This window comes from Salvia miltiorrhiza, chromosome 1, assembly GCF_028751815.1.
Source record: "Salvia miltiorrhiza cultivar Shanhuang (shh) chromosome 1, IMPLAD_Smil_shh, whole genome shotgun sequence".
Lineage (NCBI taxonomy): Eukaryota > Viridiplantae > Streptophyta > Magnoliopsida > Lamiales > Lamiaceae > Salvia > Salvia miltiorrhiza.
Window position 1 is genome coordinate 28,413,879 of NC_080387.1, and position 5,307 is coordinate 28,419,185.

Consider the following 5,307-nt stretch of genomic DNA (forward strand, 5'->3'; position numbering starts at 1 on the left):
TTATCCTCAACTTCGATTAAGACGTTTCTTTTCCTCAAGTTGTCACACGTCTGCAGCCTATTCCACAACAACCTCCACGCCGTGGCCTTTGCTTTCTGAGGAGCTAGAGTATCCCAAATTCTCTTTAACACCTCCTTGTGACACTGCGATGATTCATCTGAGTTCCTGGAAATTTTGATGACGGAATAGGCAGATTTGGTTGAAAAACTGCCGTCTTTGCTCGCTCGCCACCTCCACACATCCTTGTCACCTGCACTTGGAACCACAATAGTAATAGAAGCTAAGAGCTCATTAATCAACCCCCTTTCTCTCTCAAAGGGTTCCCTTCTCCATTTCAATTTCCACTCCCATCTACCCTCCACCCATTCACCCATGTCACTAATTAATGCTCTTTCTCTGCACTAAGCTTAAACAACCTGGGATACAAAAATTGTAGTGGTTTCTGCCCCACACATCTTTGTTTCCAAAATTTTGTGGTCTTCCCATTTCCTATTGTTCGGCTAACATTCTCAGTGAACCACTTCTCTGATTGTTTCTCCCCCGCGGCGAGAATTCTTGGCCACCACCCACACCTAATGCTACCTTTCGCCTCCACTTTCAACCCCTCTTCTCCCCATTCAATTTCCCCGTATCCAATCAGTTGTTACTATGAAAATATTCTCTCTTATATCTACATGTGAGACTGCTAAAGAAGTATGTGATACTCGTCAAAATACTTTTGAAGGTGATAATCGTGTGAAGGGACATCGACTTCAACAACTCACTTTTAGATTTGAGATGTTGAAAATGGAAGAAGATGAGACTATTGGTGAGTTTCATTCCAAGCTTCTCACAATTTTCAATGAGAGTTTTTCATTGGGTGTGCGAGACTTAATGTGTTTGGATAGATGAAAATTTCACTTATGCTGATTAGATTAAATAAGGATTAAACATCATCGTTTTGAGACTAAATTAATTAGGGCAAATAGCGTCAAAATTCAACAAGTTTGAGCGAGTTCTTGTTTTTCCCATAACTTTCGAATTTCTTGAGTTCATCTTGAAGCTCTCTTGCACCAAAGTCTTCAAATCTGAATCATCTTCTCCACAATCCATTTCAGTGTTTGGTTTTTCTTTCATTTTGCTGTTATTGAGAAAACCCTAATCCAACTCCACAATCCACAATCGTCCTTCTATATCAACGCTATGAAGCGCGAGGACATGTATGAAATTGACGCTCTGGATTTTAATCTATGTGCAAAATTCAAATCACAGATGACAGCCCATGGCTACAGAGTATTCGAGCGTTAGGATGAGAGTGAGAGCTTGATGATGAGCGTGAGCTAGACATGGGAACTCCAGATTCGGAATTGAGAGTTTTTGGGGAATTGCTCTTCAAGAACCCTAATTTGAAGAACTCATCTTCAGAATCTGATTTAATCCCTGAAATTAAACTAAAACGACGACGTTTAAGGGTTAATTAAACGAAGTCGTTTTACTCGCTGGATGACGTAGCTTACGTGTATTTTCTGATTTTCATGTAAGCATTAATTTTGGGGGAATTTTCAATTTATGGGAAAATTACAAATCAGATCAAAGGTTATGAATTTTTATGAGAAGTTAGAAAGTCATGGGAAAATCAAGAATCAACTCTAACATGGTGGATTTTGACGCCATTTGCCCTTTATTTAACAATAAAAATAATTTTGTAGAAAAATCTGTTGCTACACGATTAGTTTACTTGAGATTTGAGAACTACAAGAATCTTCTCAATTTGTTCAAGAATAGCTCCTAACTTGGATTCTATATATAATTCAATCATCTACCAATGTAAGAATTCCTATTCATTATATTTCTTCAACTTATCGATATATTTATATAATTTTAATGATACAAGTTGGCGTTGAATTTTATATACTATACCGAAATTTGGCTAAATCTTTCTAGAGTAAGACTTGCTACTTAATTGCCTCTGTATTTCAAGCAAGAAAATGAAGTACCCAACAACCGTGTGTGGAGCATGGCGTTCCAATATATGAGAGTTTCTTAAGTGAATATAACTGAAATTTTAATATTTTCTTTTTTAAAATAAAATATTATGTGTTTACCCTTGGTCTTCAGTTGGTTGTTCAAGATCCCAGAAATAAATTGCCCCTCGACTACAATTGAAAATGTGGAAGATCGAAGTATGGATTAGTTGATGACTTTGATACATCTCTTATTTATTTTATTTCTATAGGCAATTCAGTATAAATGGTGAACTGTTTATTGGATATTGCAAACAAAGTTCAAGAGAGTCGTGTCACCATTAAAGATTATTATAATTTTATTTGCTACAATTAGAGAGATGGGAGCGCCAACAATATGAGTAGATGCACGGGCTCTCAACAGGAGGCCCCCTAGTCGAAATGTAAAAATTGATTAGAAATGTATAAATAAATAAGAATGAATGAGAATTGAGGAAAATTAGAATGGAGATTATACGATGCCACATAGGATATGATTTATTTTGTTATAATATAAAAATCGATTAGAAATATATATAAATAAATAAGAATGAATGAGACTTGAGGAAAATGTAAAAATTGATTAGAAATATATATAAATAAATAAAAATGAATGAGAATTGAGGAAAATTAGAATGGAGTGATTATACGATGTCACGTAGGATAAAATTTATTTTGCTATAATATATGTAGGATTATAAACTTTATAATTTCTAAAAAAATACAGAAATAACTATGAGTGTCTGGGGCTCGGAGTTTGGAACGGGTCTGATCTGAACTCGCTGCTCTGGAAGTCTGGAGAGGAACTCGCTGCTCTGGAAGTCTGGAGAGGAACTCACTGGACTGGAAGTCTGGAGGAGAACTCGCTGGACTGGAAATCTGGAGAGAAACTCGCTGCTCTGGAAGAGTGACTTCGCTGCGCTGGAATGATTTCGCTGCGTTGGAATGACTTCGCTTCGCTGGAACGATTTCGCTGCGCTGGAATGACTCCGCTGCACTGGAACGATTTCGCTGCACTGGAATGAGAAAGGGAGAACGGGGAACGCCGAGTCTAGATGAATCTCTTCCCGCAAGAAGATTATCGCCCCGGTAGTGCTCACGGAGTTGGCGAATCTTCTCCAAAGGTAAAACGGCGACGTCTCGTTGAATGTAGCACCACAATTCGACGAGCTCCGACGAACGGAATAGGATTAAGAACTGAGTGTTTATGCAAAATGACGTGAGGGAAGTATGCAGTGTTTTCTGGTAAATCTCGGTCCTTAATGCATTGCTCTAGATGCCTATTTATAGACAACTCTCACACATATGGAGGATTAAAGCACAATCAATAGCAAAGAGCTGTTATGGATGTTACACAAATCAAAACATTTGAATTGTAAACTGCAAATTGATTTTCCTTCAATTGCATCATTCAAAGTGTTGTGCAGTTCTGAAACTGCCATTGCCACTCTTTGCAGCCCTGGGCTGATCTTGGTGGGCTTCGATGGTTGGGCTGGAGACAAGCTCAGTTGGGTCAACAAGAGCCCAGTTCGCCCAACACTTCCAAGTGTTATTCCACTACTCAACATCCAAACATCGATATACAATATCTCACTCACCGGAAATCGGTTTTGAGACTTCAAGTATACCACGTTCATCTACTCGAAACGTAGATTAACCTCCAACAATTATTTCAATTAAATAATAAATATTTAATTAAATAATTAAATTCACATATGGTCAAAACCATATTTCCAACAATCCCCCACATGAGTGAGAAAGCCGTATGCAGATGTATGCAGACACTTCACCCAGTCCTCTTAAGAAACAATATTGCATTTGGAAAGGTGGCTTGTGACTTTGAACCTACCATAGTCAACATTATCGAGTATACCGGCGGCCTAGTGGATATGGTTCCTTGAACTAGTCCTCCTTGGTGTATACTAAGTCAACAATATTGACACAATATTGCTCCAATCCTCATTCGTTCTCACGTTTGTGTCCATTACAGGCCTTGGAACACCCCTTTGGATTCATAAGTGTTTCAATCGAAGCGGCCACACTTCACACTTATATAGGTAACTCTTAACTCAAGCATCCTGCTATACTTGTCCTCATTGAGGAGTTCTAGAGTTATTAAAAGTCAAAGACTTAACCTCACCACATGCAGGTTCTACAAGGAATAGGTAACTCGAGTGTTCAACACACAGATTCTCATAGCTTAGTTATCCCATTGAACCAAGTTCTTGGGATCCTCCAGTCATCATGGTTGGGTATCCACTAAGATCATCTTTAAGATGTGGATTTCAAACCCATTCCCCCTAACAGCCTATATATTTGATCTCGATGGATACTTTTAGTCAACGGATCGACTATATTATCAATTGATCTTATATAATCAATTGTGATAACACCATTCGTGATCAAATGTCTCACGGTATTATGGCGTCAACGAATATGTCTCGACTTACCGTTATACAAATTATTTTGTGCTCGTTCGATAGCAGCTTGACTATCACAATGAATTATTACGGACGACACAGGTTTCGACCAACATGGAATATCCTCGAGGAAATTTCTAAGCTACTCGACTTCTTCACCAGCTTTATCCAAAGCTATGAATTCGGATTCCATGGTCGATATAGCAATACAAGTTTGCTTCTTGGATTTACAAGACACAGCACCACCCCCACAGTGAATACATAACCGCTCGTTGAGAACGAGTCTTTGGTATCAGATATCCAATTTGCATCACAGTACCCTTCAAGTACAGGGGGCTCCCTAGTATAATGAATTGCATAGTTCTGAGTATATTTCAAATATCTCAAGACCCTTTCAAGAGCTTTCCAATGTTCATTACTAGGATTGGCTGTAAAGCTGCTCAACTTGTTGACCGAGCATGCTATATCAGGACGAGTGCAGTTTGTTAGATACATCAAGCTCCCAATAATCTTAGCATATTCTACCGCATCAACAGGTTCTCCCTTATGTACATTCAAATGTACACTAGGTTCCCATGGAGTCTTAGTTATTGGCTTGTCAAAAGCATTGAACTTCTTTAACACTTTCTCAACATAGTGAGATTGTGTTATAGCAATACCATCAGACTTTCTTAGAATTTTAATTCCAAGAATTACATCAGCTAAGCCCATATCTTTCATGCTAAAGTTTTTACTTAGCATATTTTTCGTTTCTTGAATCACTCGGGAATTACTCCCCATGATGAGCATGTCATCTACATAAAGACAAACAATAACATAGCCGTTATTGGAATTCTTAATGTAGACGCACTTGTCACACTCATTGATTTTAAACCCATTTGACAACATTACGCCGTCAAATTTCA